Raw genomic sequence first — 19,460 nt, forward strand, 5'->3', positions numbered from 1 at the left:
AATGTGGGTACTGTGCAGGACAACATGAAACAAAGGACTGCTCAAATACAGGGAAGCCACCACATTGTTCAACATGTTCAAGTAATGCACCTCCTACTTACAGTTATAAATGCAAATCTAAGCCAGTAGCCCAACCGGATCACCCGGGAATGATTGTTCCGCTCCGTACAACAGACGCTTCTGTCCCTTTTCCCCAATCTATTGCTTCTCCTCTCACCGTTGAGAATTTCCTGCGCTATATTCTCTTATCTTACAAAATATCTTTCCATATCAACGACAGCTAATTCTTGACCATGTTATTACGGCGGCCTCAGTTATATTTCAAGTTAATCTCTATGCTACCTATTCTGGTCTGTATGTTCATTTTCATATTGTACCACATGATACTGCAGTTTAAACCCAAAGCTTTCTGTCTCAGTATGGCTCTTACTATTCTTTTTATGAATATTCGGTCGTTATCTCAACACCGAATACTATTTGAGCAGCTACTCTTAGAACAACATGTTGATATATTTGCTTTGAATGAGACAGCCCTTAAACCCACAACATCTATACGCCTTCCTAGATATCAGTTACTAAGACATGATTACTCAGGTACTAACGCTCGAGCACAAGGCGGCGCTGCTATTGGAATCTATCATAAACTAACTTACAGAGCTCATTCTATTCCATCACTTTTCCCCTTGTCTGAACATTTGGTGACAACTATATATCTACCAAATATGGCTCTAACCGTAGCTACAATCTATGTCCGTCCAGGGCATGATATTCCGCTCGATTTCTTCCAGTACCTATTATCGCGGTATCGTCACTTATTAATACTAGAGGATATTAATATTCACAGTCGATCCCCCAGGGAGAAAACTCAGTTTTCTGATTATATATCCTTAGGTCTGCACGGCCATGTGGTGCAAAGAATATCCCTACGTACCATGGTAAAACAAATCAGCCAATATTACCACCGCAATATCTTACACTCGTACGAAAATCCAGGCAGTATTTTCGTGAATATGAGAAGACACGAAACCCAGAATATTTAGCCCAAGCACGTCGATGGCAACGTACAGTTCACAATTATATAGTTGTCCATAAAAGACTTACATGGACTAAAATGTGCAACAAGTTGAACACCGAAACACAACCCACAAGATACTGGAAACAGTTTCACCTGTTAACTGGCAGAAAGTCAGTACTTCTTACCCTCTTCTTCACGATGATCAGGCTTTCCACACTGATCAGGCGAAAGCGGATGCTTTTGCACTTCACTTACAAGCAGTCTTTGCGTTGCCTATATACACACATCGTTTAAGTCCCCTCATATCTGAACCAGCAATCAATCAACTGCTCCAACCATCAATCATTCATGAGTTGGATACTTCACATCCTTTAAATCTCGACATTACCTCTGATGAAATAAGAGATGCCCTAAAGCGGAAACGTAATACAGCACCAGGTTTTGATCATATATCTTATCAAATCTTCAAAGTGTGCTCACTGCAGTTTTTTCTCTTCCTGGCAACGATTTATACGTTTAAGAACTGGATATTATCCACACGCCTGGAAGATGTCTAAAGTTTGCATGTTCTTAATACCAAACAAACCACCTAACTCCGTGAAGTCATATCGCCCATACAACTGACATCTACTTTGGAAAAATTATTTGAGAAAATACTGGTGCATCGTCTCCATCCATATCTCAATGATCATCACCTTTTACCTTCTCGTCAGACAGGATTTCGTCCATGTTACAGTCTCAATGATCAATTACTCCGTCTTACCACTATTATCATAAATCATTATAACAGAGCACTACCGTCCTGCCTCCTACTCATGGACCTTGAGAAAGCATTTGATCGTATCTGGTATTATGGGTTATTCTATAAATTGCTTAAGTTCAGTGTTCCTCTAAATTATGTTCGAGTTATCTACTCTTTTATATTAAACCGTATTGCCTATGTTAATATCAATGGTTCTCTATCTCATCCGATCTTCCCCTATACGGGAGTGCCACAAGGGTCAAGTTTATCACTTCTTCTGTATATCCTATATGTCTCCGATTTACCATCTCCGGCATCTCATTCATATCTCTCCCAATATGCGGATGATACTGCTTTTTTACACTCGGTAAAACAATTCAGCAGATTAACGTCAATTTTCAGACTACAATTGCGGACTTTCTTCGCTGGTGTAATAACTGTAGACTTACTATTAACGAAGAGAAGACTCAAACTTTAGTTATTTCACCGCCCAATTGTCGCAGTAAAGTCCATCGTAATCCGAATTTGCTTGAGATACGTGTGGGCGATCATCTTTTCCGACCAACTAAAACTGTTACTTATTTAGGTGTCATTTTCGAAACTTGTTACAAAAGGCAAAAATAGACTTCAACTTCTTCGTCGCCTTGTAGGTCAAACTTGGGGTTTAAACTCAACATTGCTACTGAACACTTATAAAGAATTATGCGCAGTATTCTCATTTGTGGTCATGTTGCCTGGTGTACACCCCCCAGAAGGTTTATAACAGACTAGAGATACTTGAGCGTCATGCCTTTTGGCTAGCATTTCGCAGATAACTACCATAATCAAGATCTCTACGACAATATAAACTTTCCGCCGCTTGTAGAACTCATTGCCCACTTACGTAAAAAATATATAGCTAAATGCCTTCACGACTACAAAGATATTTTTCTAGACACCATATTTATAGAGTTGGAGCAAGAATCGCAGTTCAGATACTTTTATACGCCACTAAGCATCTTACTTTCCATTTATGCCCGCACTCTACCGGATGATCTCCATCATGTCAGATTTTTCATTCATCATGATATTCCTCATCTTTTTCCATTGTAGCACTGTTTATTTATCACACCACTAACAAGGGCTTCCCAGTGTTTTCTCATTAGTCTTGAGCCGCCCCAAGACAGAACATTAACCTGCATTCGTCATACTTACAAATTTAATTGTTTTGTGTTGTGATGTCAAGCGCACTGCATTCATCATCATCACTCGGCTGTCGTTCTTTCAAATTTGACCTTATTTGAATTCCACTATTTCTTTATATATTTATACATTCATTTCGTTGCATTCTTAGCACTTTTCACCGTTCTTTATAATTTCATTATGTATTTCATATCTATTAGTTAGTTATATTTATCTTCACTTCATTATATATTTCTTATATATTAGTTAGTTATATTTATCTTTCATATGTTAATTTTTCTTTTGTTTTCTCTTAATTTATCAATATATATGTTGCTGTAATATATTAGTTCCCTGACATTTTTAATTATTAATCACCAGTATATTTCTCTACAGCTCAATGCCCAACTATAAGTTAACTAAAGGCGCAATTCATACCAACACACTCCATGCCAAGAGAGAAGGCGAAACCCTCTAGTGGCAGATTAATATAATCTTCTGCTTTTGAAACAATAAAGATGTTCCCCAAACTGCCTAACAAAAAAAAAAAAAAAAAAGGCAGTTGCTGAATTGACACAAAAGTAACACGCTAAAGTGGTAGTCATTTTGTGTTAGTTCAACACCTCACTTTTTGCTGTGTAGTTTCTCAATATTGCTGGCGTGATATCAGTAAATACACGTCGAACAGCATTCTTAAGTTCGTTAACCATCTCATAACATGTCGCAGCAACCTTTTGTTTAATGAATTCCCATAATGCATGCACAAGATGATAAATCAGGACTTCCGGGTGGCCATTCCAAAGGCGCCGGCGAATGGCGAGAACCATGTCGAATTCATTTATCAGGTAATACTTCATTGAGACATTCTTTAATGACAATGGAATAATGGGCTAGTACTCCATCCTGCTGGAATCATACAGGATAGGACAGTCCTAGATCTTCCAGATATCGAATAAACCAATCAAATAACATGGTGATATACACAGCGCCGTCAAAGAAATATGCACTTACCAAGTGGTTGTTGCAGACATTGCAGCCCAGATCATGACATGTTTTAGGTTGTGTTCAAGTTTTTCAGAAAAAATGTGGATTTTCTTTACTCCAGATATAAACGTTTCTGGGTTTGGCACTGCGATATATTGCACACTCATCCGAGAAGAAAAACAAATTTCCCCTTGAAGGAAGAGTTGTAAAGACATCCAGTTTTTACCCACAATCCTGCTGAGATTTTTGCATGTCATTATCAATCAATTCGTTTACAAACGAAGGTCTAAATGCCTTCAACTGCAAATCCTTCTTGATATGTTTTTGTAATGTCGAGTATGGAACACCCAATTCTTGTGACCGCTTACGAATGGCCTTTTCAGGCGAACCTTCAAGAGACGCTACAGCCTCCTCACATATTTGCAGTTGTGTTTGTCTTTGCCCTGAGTGAGACTTATCTTTCATCCAACTAGTTGCTAAGAGTTTTTTTTAACCGTAAAATTGTTAGTTTTGGAGGGGAACGTTTCTGAAGGCTTCCAGTGAAATCATGTTGAGTATCTCTCATTAATTTTCCGGTATGGGATAACCCGTGATCCCACGTGATCAGTAAGATCTGTTCCTTTGTTGTGTAAGTAGGCTCATCACTCAAATAGCCTTGAGTTATATGTATTTTAACACCTGCAACAATAAGAAGCAAAAATTTAGTTACAGTTATGTAGTACATAGTAGGTGACGAGACTTTGTAATCACTCTGTATAAGTCTTACTCAGCACTTTGCATACCACATCGTCATTAACAAATATTATATAATAACTTTCTTTAAGTAATAAAAACTTTTTTGACTCTTATTGAAACCTTAGGTTTGCGAGCGTAAGTAGCAAGCAAGAAACTTTTTATCAAATCTATTTCTTTGCAAACTAACAACAATATTGATTTAATGGGGCTCCAATGCTCTACTCATTTCGTTTACTCATTTGCAACACATTTCTCTTTTGCTCGTTTTAAACATAGTAACATATCTACAATAGATAGGTACCAGAACTCAAATTATACTCTGACAAATATATAAATATTTTAAGCACAGCTAAAATATGCAAGTTCACTCACCTGGCGATTTCATCAACAGGAGTACTTGGCAAATTTACATGTCGAGTAATAGTAGTAGTAGTTGTAGTGCTAAAAATAATAATACTTTAAAAATAGCTAGTTTCTGAATACATTACATATCACCCTCCTGCGTCTGAAAATGTTCAGGTGATCAGGTTGTACATTGTGAGGCCCGAACTTTTTCAGGCCCAGAATGACACCAATATTATATGAAAATAGGCGATTATCTTTATACTGTACAATCAATATGCAGACCACAAGTATATAAAACACCTATTAAACATGACGAAATGAAGTACTACATATTGACAGTTTCGGCGTTTCTGTGGTCCCAAAAACAAATCAGTGTGCAAGGTATTCTTCTTCCCTCTCTTCGTAAGATTGGTTCCTGAAACAATAGAGAGAGAAATGAATATGTACCAGTGGCGGCTAATGTAAGTGTTGCAGCGTTGCGCAACGATCAAAGTATTTCAAGAAAAAAATATTATTATCAATAGTAGTAAGGAACAGAAAAAAATACTTTTTAATACTTGCATATATACACTTTAAATAACATATTTTTTTACTTCTGTAACTCTCCGTTCCGTTAATCCATTTTAAAAAGCGAAAATAATCCGTCACAGAGTCTCTAATTTACATTGTGTTGCAGCGAGCATGCAACGACCAGATTCCTTCAGCGCGGGGATTGGAGCAAATGTTAAGTCTCCTTTCCCCTATCTCAGAAGTTAAAGGGACTGGTCGTTGCAGTGCTTCTGCAACACAGCACGATTTCCAGTGAACGAGAAGGTTTTTCACGCTAAATAAGATTTCTGAATTTTCTTTCACTAGCAATTAACAAATGGAATTTGTTTTTATGAATTCATATTTTTAAATTACGGGACCATACTGAAGTAAATCAATATAATGGCAATTAAAAAAAAAAGTGATTGCAAAATTACAAAATAAGAAAGAAAATATCTAGTAGAGGAGAAAACAAATGAAAGTAGACCCACATTTACAAGTTAACTCGTAGCTTATATTGATAATGAAGGCTTCTTCTACAGTAATTTGTGAATCAAATATTAATAAGTCAGTATGTAGAATCGCTCCCCCCCCCCCTCTGTGGATAGTATTTTAGTATAAACATATTTCTTTTATAAAATAAGTATATTTTATACTCTTGGTAATTTCCACATAAAACTGTATGACGGGGAACGCCACATTGAATTTGGGACTAATTAGCAATGCTCAGGGGCGTAGCCACGAGGGGTCCACCGGGTCCGGACCTCCCAAAAATTTCGAAACTTGACTAACATTTGTAGACTTTCTTAATAAACTATACTTTCCTAAGACAGAAACGATTGATGTAGGCTAAATATTTTATTTTACGCCTCATCATGTACTCTTCTTTTCTTATAAAAATAATCGTTCTATCATTTTTTTTTCTAAAAATATAGGTGATAGTAAGTAAGAATTACTTATCGTCTTTTCGGGTGCAGTATAATTCAGGTTCCATATTATGTAGACGTATTGAATTTGGGACTAATTAGCAATGCTCAGGGGCGTAGCCACGAGGGGTCCACCGGGTCCGGATCTCCCAAAAATTTCGAAACTTGACTAACATTTGTAGACTTTCTTAATAAACTATACTTTCCTAAGACAGAAACGATTGATGTAGGCTAAATATTTTATTTTACGCCTCATCATGTACTTTTCTTTTCTTATAAAAATAATCGTTCTATCATTTTTTTTTCTAAAAATATAGGTGATAGTAAGTAAGAATTACTTATCGTCTTTTCGGGTGCAGTATAATTCAGGTTCCATATTATGTAGACGTATTGGACCTCCCTCAAATACTTTGGACCCCTCCCAGTTAATATTTCTGAGTGTAGAACTGGCAATACTGTTTGTTTTGATGTTCTTTGATTTTTTTGGCTTCTGTTACATGCTGATCCTTCATCTGGCGGGTTTCGAGGTTTCCTTTCCAGAACATATCACATTGGTAGGCATTGTTTCGACTCATGTGGAAGTATATTGTGTTCATCGTGCATTGCGTAACAAGCAAGACGGATGATTTGGAATGTAGTTTTTTTTCTTTTACGCATATGTGTGTGTGTGTGTGTGTGTGTGTGTGTTGATGTATGAATATGTGACATTCGGAATTCATATACCAGTACCTATTTTGTATCAGCTGTTTTGGTTTTTAATTATTAGGTTTAATTTTATTGTGTGTGCTTTAATTCTGTAAATAACCTACAAATTATGAATGAATTGTATACCATGACTTCTGTAAATAACTTACAAAAAACATTGACCAGCTTTCAACTGAGGAAAAATTTGCAATTAAATCTTAGACAAAACAAGCAAAGGGCAATTCAGGAGAGTGTTCGAAAAAAAAAAATCCAGTTTAAATTTACAGGATATCTTATGCAGTAGTGTTGTTTGCACCAGATACATTTCCTCAATTTATTTTAAATTTTCCTGGATAAACTGTGAATAAAGTGTGTTCAATGTACATTTTTTTTATAACACTAATCTCTGCTACGAACTCTCTTCAGTCAACGCTGAAGAGGAATTCGGATCACTGTCAAGGACTGAGTTTGCTAGAATGAATCGTTCGCAATAATCTAGAAAAAATACTTAGTAAATCTACAAAGCTTTGAAATTAATATTAACAGTACCTCTGGCGTCAGCAAAAGACGAAAAGATTTTTTCAACATCAGAAAGAATTGACACTTTCAAGGAATTGAATGTCCCAAGAAAGGTTATCACCATTGGTTATGCTTTCCATCGAAAAAGACCTTACAATAAGAATACCAGAGTTCAACCAGCATGTATTAGACAGATTTGCTCCAATCAAAGAGAGGAAAATGAACTTACTAATTAATTAAGGTGATTAATCGGATAAAATGTTCTGCATTTTTTATTTTTTAAAAACAGAATTTTATTTAATTTAACATGTCACATAGCATTTGCATCTAAAGTTATGCTGATTAGTCAATGAGTCAACTTTATATCTTCTGTCTCTTATCGCTCGCACTGCAACACCCGAAACCACAATCCACCAGCCGCCACTGATATGTACTGATTTTTGTTTTCTTTCAACATTTTCCATTTTCCACTTTCTTTTTCCACCAGAATTCTAGAAGTTCTTTGTTTTTCTATTTCTTTCTCACTTAGTTCATCTCCATTTATATTAGAACCTAGCCTCCAAGCTAATTTAACCAAGTTTCCTTCCTTTTCCATGTCATCGTTCCATTTCCATGTTTTCCTTATTTTTAGGGTTTCTTCACATTTTAAAATTAAATGTTCAATTGTTTCATCTTCTTTCAAACATAGTTTGCATTTTTCATTCACTTCTTTAATTTTCTTCAATCTTACCCCTGTGTCAAGGCTCCCTGACTTGACTTTGAAAAGTAAATGTACCGTATGTCATTGTACATATAATTTACTTTCTCATAACGCTTTTTCTATGTGTATATTCTTTTTAAACTGCTCTTTTAGCATACTCCTTCATACCATTTTTCCTGTGGTATTTCTCTAATTTTTTCAATGTTTTTTTTTCATTTTTTATAACTCTCTTTTCCATGCCAGAGGGTAGCTTCATCATATTTTCTTTCTAATTTCCTAACTCTCCTAAACCATTTTGTGTTATTCGCTTTCCTCATATGTTTAGTGTCTTCATGCACAATTTTTACTAATCTTGTTTCTTCCATAAATTATAATCTTCCAAGATATTTTATTTTCCACATAACTTCTCTTTTTCAAATTTACTCCATCAAATCTCTGCTGTTATTGTTACATTTGTACTTAATTTTCTTATTTGATTTTTGTACTTGTTGTAAAATATTCCTGGTTTTATTCTTTAAAGTTACTACTTCATTTGCATTTGTTAGCGCCGGTATTTCTGTTTTTTTAATTATTCTTAACACCTAATATCTTTTATTTGACCATGTTGCTTTATTTTTTATAATTGCTCCATATTTTTTTAGTTTATTGTTCAGTTTTCTTCTCGTGTTCAAGTAAGTACTGTTCTCCTTCTTCAAGTGTAATTCCAAAAAATTATATTTTCTCACTCCTTTTTATTTCTATGTTCACTGCTTGTATATTCTGATCTTCCATGACTCCACTAAAAACCATGAACTTGCTTTTTTCTTCATTGATTTTTAAACAAATGTCTTCTCCTTTCCGAACTACTGTTTCTAGCATTTTCTTAATGGCCCCTATATTACTACTATCCTAGACTATCGGTTGGCGAGTATATAGCTTGTCGCTGAATTTTAATTTGTAACAATTTAATCTATAAATTCATATTTAATGTGATCATAGCAGATCTTCTAGAACCTTAGGGGTCAGTAACATGGGTCCGATGTAAGTACCATTTCAATAACGACAAATGATAGAGAAACTTCCTATTTTCGGATTCACTAAGCAGCGAGGCCGTTTGTATTATTCAGAAAGGAATCAATAACTACGGGCTCAATCCATAAGGGCGACAAAGATTTATTAATAGCATCTTTCTTAGACGAAAGAATATGAGAGCGGTACAGCACTCAGTTTCCTGAGAAAGCAACTGGATTTACTCGTTTATTGTAAGTACGCTTTCGTTTATTCCACACTCTTTCCATGTTGTGAAATACCTTAGGCCAAATATCCTTGGTCTCTTGAGGTACAATTAAGTTATTGGAATATTCCCACCTAGCTATTAAGGGTTGAGTTGAGTTGATTTTTTGGTTGGGGGTTTGATGTCCCGTTCATCAGCGAGGCTATATGAGATGTGGACCTACGGATTAACGTGGAATCCGGACCACACGAGCTCCCGCCTGGAATCGAATCCGGGTCTCACATAGCTATTAAGGGATCAATGTGTTCTCTTTTTATATATAAGGAAATATACTATATCCAGTTCAGAATGAACGAAAGCATTAATGCCAAATTGTAATTCTTACAAATAACTCGACCATTTGTCTTGTTTGTCAGTAAAATTACTTCGTTTTCATAACCTGCACATAACATTCTACGGCGTTCCCACCAGAAAATATGCTGAACTACGTATATGTTTAAAGCCTAGGTCATCCAGTAAAGACCTAAAAGTGTAACTGGTAAAGTATGAGGCCGTGTATCTAGTGAGCGAAAACGCAAAACCAAATTACAAAAAAGTTACAAAATTCATGAGAGTGTGTAGTATTATTGGCCTTCAGGGCTGGAATTAAATGTAAATAAAGTGTTTCGTTATCAAGTACTAATAATAAGAATAATCAAACTAGGTGTAACGGGCTCCGTCAAATTAGCATAATTGTGCCCAAGGGAATTTATTATATTTCTATATTAAAGCTCCTTAGGTTTGGCTAGTCTATGTTTCAAATTTTGACGAGTATGACACGTGATTACGAAATATTTGATATCCACCATCATATTCGGCCAAGTGAAGTGCCTATAAATTTTAAACAATGTTTCAAAATAGCCAACATGACTGCCCATTAGGCGAAATTCATGATGGTAAATCATGATTATGTTTTTCAAACATGTGAATAACTATAATTATACTCAACATTACTTTGTTCGCTGTTAAAGCATAACATTTTCTATCAGAAAAATACCCAACTTATTACCATCATTTGCTACTTGTTGATATATGAAATCTTTTCGTGTCATATTTATGTATGTATTTATTTATTTATTTTTATTTTTTTTATTTTATTATCTCTTTTTTGATAACTTTTAACCCTTTGGGGATCTGATGGTACATTTTGTACCATGGACGTGTTTCATGGTTCATTGCGTTATTTCTCTTCTATTTGAGCTTTTTCGTCTGGTCTTTTTTTGTTTGTTTTTCAAGTCCAGAGGCATTGTAGAAGACATTACGTATGGTTTCAGACCGTCCAGCGTCCAGACATAGGAGGTGATGACGTCATAATCTTAAAATATATTTTTTTCCTTATTAAGCCTAAGTTCATTATTTTTGGCGGGCTTATATTTTCACGTAGAAGATTGAAAGTTTGCACAAATATTCAGTCCGCCGAGTAGTATTTATCAGATTTTTTTCGATTTCGGCGTTAAAACAGGGGGGATGCAGAGGGGCAAAGAGTTGAAAAGGCGATATTTTTACACAAAAAATCCCGCATTTCGCCATTTTCCCGCCTTACATACATGATGGAGATACGGGATGACAGTGAGTCATACCGTCTGAAAGGCAGTTCCATTCTGAAGAGAATGACCTTCGAATTACTATTCTAGGGTAATTAGGAATGTCTCACGGAATTTTTAAAAAATACACTTCTATACAGGGAAAAATGGGACATGGGCGGTATATTTTTTTTTTGGCGGGCTTACTTTTGCACCTAGAAGATTGAAATTGTGCATAAACATTCAGCCCACCTAGTAGTATTTATCACATTTTTTCAGATCTCTACATTAAAACAGGAGGGTCCAGAGGGGAAAAAAGTTGAAAAAAGAGATTTTTAGACCCAAAAATCCCGTTTTTCAGGATTTTCACGCCTCACATACGTGATGGAGACACGTGAGTCATACCGTCTGAAAGGATGCCGTCGGTTCCTTATTGAAAAGAATGACGGTCGAATTATTATTCTAGGGTAATTAGGGACGTCTCAGGTATTTTTATCAAAATATACTTCTGTATAGGGAAAAATGGGGCTGGTCGGTACATTTTTCTTACGGGTTTAGTTTTTCACGTAGAAGATTGAAATTTTGTGGTGGACAAACACCGTGCTCGTGGGTTTTTTCGGGGTTCTCCCGTTTCCTCCCACTTTCTTCATTCCACCATTTCACTCATCTCTCATTATCACCGTCTCCTTTAGCCTAACCGGCATAACCGTGGGACGTAAACTCAAAGATTTCATTTTTCAATTTACTATGAACATTTCTCGCCTCCTTTGCTCCGCCAAGGTTCAAACACTCTGCATTGGATGAAAACAAATATGAAAAAAGGTGTGTCCTATAAGAGGAGAAAGTCACTAATAGTATAAAAGATTTTGCAGAGAAAGATTTTTTAAAATATGCACATATGCTGGGCTATACATTTTCTTAACGCATCAAGCTATACATGATAATGCAGAAGAATTAAAAGAACACATTTACAGATTGAATATTATATCCTAATCGTAACTATATATAAAACTACATGAACTGACTTAAATTAAAGGGGTATTTTCGGTTGACGTGGAAAGTTGAAATTTGGCATGGTTGTAGCTTTCCAGATCTAACCTACAGGAAAGTTTCCAAACGTGAATATTTTTAATTTTTAGGGGGTCTAAAGGTGGAATGAAAAAATTCCCATGTTATTTAAATGGGACTTTCTTTGAAGTATAATCTCATGTTTTAGGTACTTGGAATCAGAACAAAAACTTGAAATTCGGTATGGTTGTACGTTTTTGTTAACATTACCTAAGAAAATATGTAAAAATGAGAATTTACAACTTTGGAGTGGTTTTATGGGAAAATGAAAATCCTTCCCACGTTATTTATATGGGACGTTTTCTACACCCTAAAATGTTTAGGCACTTCCGCCAGGATTAGAATATTGAAATTTGGCATCATTGTAGCTTCCCGTAACAAACCTACAGGAAAATTGCCAAAAGTGAATATTTTTAATTTTTAAGGGGCCTAAGAAGAATGAAGAAATCCTTATGTTATTTAAATAGGCATTTTCTTGGAATACAAAATCTTCTCTTTTAGATAAATGAAATAGGTAAAGAAACTTAAAATTCGGTAGAATTGTGAGTGTAAAGCTGTGAGACCGTGGGCTGTGCAAGCGTGGGGATGTGGGGGCGGAGCCCTCAGCTGAGAAAGTTCAGGAAATATGAAAAGCAAATACACGAAATTCACTGTTGATGCAAACGCGAGCTGCATAAGAGATGTGAAGCCATAGGCCGAGCAAACGCGGGCCATGGGGACGTATCCCCTAGCTAGCCAAAGGCTATCTTGTGAATATAAAATGATATAGGAACATTTCTGCAACCTGCCACACATTTCAACCTCTAATTCCTCTCTCCTTCTCTATGTATTAATAAGATCAGAAGGCAGAAATATTTTAAGTAACTATAAATTGCATCTCTCATGTAAAGGTATAAAGAACCCTACTGACAATGGGCTATAAAAGTATTACTCATATAACACCCATGTCCTCTGATTATCAATTTCTGCAAGGATTGACTACATCGTATGGTCAGAAAACAAACTGTTTGAAGTGAAATGCTAAAACTGCGAAATTCTATTAGTTTGGTAACCCATCTCTAATAGTTTGTTATCCCGTAGTACTCCCTATCGTTCATAGGTGGCACTAGGTGGCAAGTGGAAAATATTAACAAATATTTCATAAGAGTATAAAATTTTTAAAACAAATCTCGATACTAAGTAACAGCTTTAAAAATTCCTGTAGAACAAGAAAAAGTTTCTTCAATATGACGAGACAAGTTTTCTAAAAGTTGAAAGTTATTGAGATTCTCAAAATAATACACGCGAACAGGACCTTTGTATACTGGCAGAACGTCTGCGGCAAATTAAAATGGTTATTTTCTTCAGGTAGTTTTATTTTTCTAAGAAGCGTTTTGTGGGAATTGTATGCCCTCGCTTCTAAAATCTATTGAATGAAGTTGGAACCAGTGATTCCAGTTGGCGGGAAATTTCCCGTAAAACGGGAAATTCTGAGCACTGCCGGGAATGCGGGAATTTTTCTTTAAAATAGGCTGAAAACGGGAAATTTTGAAATTTCAACTTTTCTGGTATGTTTTATCATTCATTCATTTTTCCTTCTTTGCTCATTCTCTCTCACATGAAAAATTCCTTCACTGACTCATCTCATTGTTGACTAATTAAGCATGCATATAGCCAGGAACCACATAACAGAAGAAAGCGACTAGCTAAAGACAAAATGAATCAAAAAGGGTCTGGTACTTTGGACTCCTGCTGCGAACTGACCATGAGTAAACAGCTGATCTTTTCGCTGTATCTTTCCCCTCGCACACGTGAGATTGGTTAATTGTTTCCAAAATCTGGTGATTCTGTGTTTTGGCACGCTCACAGATGTCACTGCTATGCTTCGATAATGAAAACAAATATCAAACTCATTCGATACATATGATAGGAAAGAGCGAACAGAGGAGACAAAAATTGTAGAAAGCCAAGTTTTCCGCGTGGGGCCATTGGGGAGAGTAAATCTTTTGATAGTGTCACGTAGATGCGTTTAGACTTTTCCTACCTGTTCGTATCACTTTTCAGCAGGAGAATATGTAGGCTGTCTCAAATGATGAGTAAACTCCTAAGAACATCAGCTGAAATCAACAAACAAGAAAAAAAATGAAATGAAGTCTTTGAGTTTTACGTCCCACGGTTATGCCGGTTAGGCTAAAGGAGACGGTGATTGTGAGAGATGAGTGAAATGAAGAAAGTGGGAGGAAACGGGAGAACCCCGAGAAAACCCACGAGCACGGTGTTTGTCCACCACAAAGTTCACTTGGCTGGGGCTGGGATCGAACCCGGGACCCCAAGCACCAGAGGTGAACGCTCTACCACTGAGCCACCGCGCCCCCAACAAACAAAAAAGAAAACAATACTTCACACTTCTATCATTATCACTGTAGGCCTACATCTTTATGAAGTTGTTTTCCATAGAAGCATAGCCCTCTTTTCGAAATAGCTCCTTTGTGTCACAGAAATGTCTAATTTAATTTTGTTTCGTGCTATAATGAAAGAGAGAAATGCGGTATTTGTTTCCCGGTAATTTTTCTTTACTTATTTTCTTTCTTTTCTTTAAAGATGAACGAGAGTAAGAAGCGAGATAAAATTAAGAGATCTAACAAGGAGTGGCTTTCGGATCCACAATTTAATAGGGGTTACATTCCATGTCAGGAATTGATACCAAAGGTAGATATAAGATCTGTAACGTCGAGCTCTTTTGTAGTAAAGTGAACTTCAGTATCACACAAAAAACTTCAAGCATCTATTTAATGTAATGCAACAGCAAAATACCTTGTCTATTGCTTTTTTTTGGGGGGGGGAGGAACTAGTAATGTGCAGCAACACAGAAATATTATTAAGACCAGAAAATTGTATTGGGTTCTTTTGCCGAACATAAGATCTCCTTCCAAACCATAAAGAAAAGCATGATGTTCGTTATATATATATATAAAGTTCACAGTTCACAGTGTTTTTGAAATATATATTCTGGCACCATCTTTGTGATATTATCATGCATAACTGTAAATAGTGGTTTTATATTACGAGAATGAGTTCTACTGTACGTTATAGGCCCTCTAAAGTGATAGTTTTCAAAATTATTTTTCATTAGGTATTGTAAATTGTATCTTTTTTAGTTGGCGGGAAGTTTTGCGTCTAATCGGGAAATTTCATGGCTTCGGACGGGAAATTCGCTGTTACATAATTGGCATCACTGGTTGGAACCGAAAAGTAATTAATTCATTGTAATGTTTTTCTCACTCGTTCGTGGATTCGCATTGTCATGTACACACGTATTATGATCATAGGTTGAATATTGGATATAGCTTCTCTCTCATACAGCGAGTTACTTCAGTACCGTTATCTAAATACGTACCTTATTTCTTTACTTTTTTTTTTAAGTTTCTGCGAACCGTTGCGCCATTAATAATATTGAGTAATATGAGCGATATTTTAACTCGTCTATATCAAGCACCGAAATTTTGTTTTCTTTCGCTATTATATATAAATAATACGAGAACCGGTCCTTCTAAAGGGGCCCATGCACTATCAGTTCAACTGAAGGAAAACCTGATGGTGACATCAGAACTGAAGGAAAAATTGTGCAAACTAAAGAAATTCGTTCAGTTCTTCATGCTGTTGTTTGGACTCAAGAACGGTTATTTTGAACTGAACAAACGAACCGTCTTTTGCTACGATAACTGTGCTGTTAACTGAAGGAAAGAGTTGTCTCAGTTCAAGTCCTGTCATAATGGCAGCTAGTAAACGTGAGGCATTGTTGGCTTTTATTGAAGCCTACCATGTTCATCCCGAACTATTGGACATGCAACATGTACGTTATGCGAATAGATATAAAAGAGAGGAGTAGAGGTGAAACTTCCCGGGTAGTGATGGGTAAATTCGCGGGAAGATATTTTTCGGGAATATTCGCTGGGAATATTCCCGGGAAGATTCCCAAAATGGGAATTTATCAGGGATTTTATGTACATTCAGAAAGAAAATTGCATTCTATTACTATATTATGATTTCAAAGTTGAATAGAGTACGCATAAATGTATATTTATTTACAACATATTCTATCAATTAAATATGTGTGAAAAAATTATATAGTAAATTATGTAGTAACAGTTTAAATTTATATGTAAGTGGACTTGGTCAACTTCACTCTATTACTGATATTATAAACACATTAAATTTATAGATGTTATGAACCAATTATTTTGGGTTAATGGTAGAAGATGCATGTCTCACCAATTTATCAACATTTGCGCATACATATTTATGTTCACAAAATTTGCGAGATACTTATTTATCTTTATATTTTATCACGTAACATTGCCATACACGACCTTTCATTCTAATTATTTCTCGAAATTTCATACGTTAATTCACATGTAAAAGAAGTCCGAGTACCTCTTCAGAAATTCGGGTCAGAGAGAGGAGACAGACCGGCGTCTATTACTAATGGTGGTTCTGTGTTTATTAATAGTACTTCATCTCTATTTCTATATAATTCTACATTACTTTGAAAAATGGTTCCTTTTCATCATTTGTAAATTAGTACTTTGCTAATTTTGGCTGTTCTTTAGCATTGGGGTCAGCTTTTGCACCTACTTTTTTGCAATATTCTATTCCAATGCGGTTGTCTTACGGTTTCATACGTTAAATTACGTTACCAACTTTAAATTCAAACAGCATTGCAGAGCAAGCGTTAGCGAATGAAGGTGGGTTAGAGCCCCGCATGGCGCGTTGTTTTCTATCTTCGTTACCAAAAATTACACTCTTTTCTTACATAAATCACTTCCAGTTACCTTTCCGTTTTGTATAAATCCCCTGTATAAGAAATGAAAATAAATTCTTTCCCAGGAATTTATAGGCTAGGGAAAAAAACCCGGGAATATTCCCATTTTTTAAATTCCTTCCCACCGGGAATATTCCCACTTCCCATCACTAGGCGTAACTACTATAGCGCGAGACCCCACAATGCGTGAGGGCCCCATACTTCCAGGAGGGACCTTCACCTTAGCCTCTTAATAGGTCGAATCAACATACTTTCCAGTTTTGTACTAGTCTTCAATATTCTGCCACTCTCCCTTTTTTTCGGCTATATCCAGAGCCGTAGCTAGAGATTTCGGCGCCCCTTACATACTAACCAAGCTTTATTTTCTTTTTCTAACATATCAGAGAAGCAGCTTTTGTTATTTTGCTACACTGAATATTTATCAAGCACCTTGGACAGACCATTGCAACAGATAAAAACGATCATCATGTATTCTTCTACAAATAAGAGTTGTTTTCAAGAGGCTAATTTTTTACTTTTTGTTAAACTTGATAAAAATTACCTATGGTTGTATACAAATCCACTTGGAGAACAGTTATGGAAATTTACATCTTTCCATACTTTTGATAGGAAATGAAATTTTAATACATTAGAAACTATGGTCTTTAAGAATATTCAAAAAGGGTGACAGCATTACTTTCCAGTAATAATTGTAAACTTTTGTGGTTTTATTCTCTAGGCCTATTGTATGTGACCACAAAACTAGAATTTTTTATTTCGATTTTTTTATAGTAGAAATATTTTGTGAAATGTACCGGAAATTCAGAACGAGCCTTCTTTGGGAATTTGTCGATATTGTTCGGTGGAGGTAAAGAATATATTTAATATTTGTGTATAAAATCCAAACGTGGGTTAACGTGGGTTCTTGTCACCACGGCATGGCGCGTCCTCAGGTTGCGGATCGAGGAGAAGGCCTCTAGATATAGAGGTTAGCTGCGAATATACTGAATAAGCAGTCGCGGACAGCCGACTAGGAGTGGTCCTCCAGCTTGGGGGTTTGGGTAGGGCTACCAACCTCATCCAGTAAAAAAACGCACTTGTTCAGAAATATTCACAAAAGCCTCGGACAACCTTGGCACAACCTCAGCAAAAGAAAATGGACATGAGATTTGGAACATGGAATATTAGGAGTCTTTATAGGGTAGGCGCGCTAAAATCCGTATCGAGTGAGTTAGAGAAATACAGGATGGACGTAGTAGGAGTCCAGGAAGTTAGGTGGGAAGGAAATGGATCTATGAATTTTGGAAATTTTACGTTCTTTTACGGGGAAGGAAATAAAAATCACCAGTTAGGAACAGGGTTTTTCGTTCATAAACGTATATTACCAGCAATTAAACGGGTTGAATTTGTTACTGACAGACTTTCTTTTATTACTCTTAAGGGACGGTGGTGTGATATTATTGTTATAAATGTACATGCCCCAACTGAAGATAAGGATGACGATATAAAAGACAGTTTTTACGAAGAAGTGGAACGGATATTTGACCAACTCCCGCGATACCATATGAAAATTCTATTAGGGGATTTCAATGCGAAGGTAGGACGGGAGGATATTTTCAAACCGATTATAGGGAACGAAAGTCTGCATAAGGAAACTAATGACAACGGTGTTAAACTCATGAACTTTGCCACATCAAAAAACCTAATCGTGAAGAGTACAAAATTCACACATCGCGACGTTCATAAATACACTTGGACATCACCAGACGGGAAAACACATAATCAAATTGATCACGTTTTAGTATATAGAAGAAGCCAATCTAGCATAATTGATGTCCGATCGTTTAGAGGGGCTGATTGTGACACTGAACACTACCTGGTAGCAGCGATAATACGAGAGAGGTTATCGTTGTATAAAGATAATATTCATTGTCCGAAAACGGAGAGATTCAATTCAAAGAAATTAGAAGAGAGCCAGGTAAGAGAGAAATACCAGATTGAAGTTTCGAATAGATTCTCGGCTCTAGAAGATTCGGAATGCACTAGTGTTGAGGGTGCCTGGATTGAAATTAGAGATAGCAGAGATCTTACAGAGATAGGAATACAAAGTAGAAGCTGGATGCAGTTAGCTAAGGATAAAAGCCAGTGGAAAGCTTTTGTGAACGCGGCGTTGAACCTCCGGGTTCCATAGGCCATAGAGTTAGTTAGTTAGTTAGTATAAAATCCAAAATATAGCTTCGCTACTACATATGTTTGAAATTACTACTACTTAATTACTACTTAATTTCTTAATGAATTAAAGTTCTGAATTTAAGCACTTGCAAGAATCCCAGGGGGGAAAAGAGGACATGTCCTCCGCAGCCTTGTTTTCCAACTTCATAAATATTTGAACATCACTAAAAAAAATCTTAACTTCCTCCCCCCAATATTGAAGACAGATTTGTCCCGTTGAATTTAAAGTCACGTATTATTAATAAACATTAAAATACATCAACACG

This window comes from Thermobia domestica, chromosome 16 (genome assembly GCF_964235325.1).
Source record: "Thermobia domestica chromosome 16, izTheDome1.hap1.1, whole genome shotgun sequence".
Taxonomy (NCBI): domain Eukaryota; kingdom Metazoa; phylum Arthropoda; class Insecta; order Zygentoma; family Lepismatidae; genus Thermobia; species Thermobia domestica.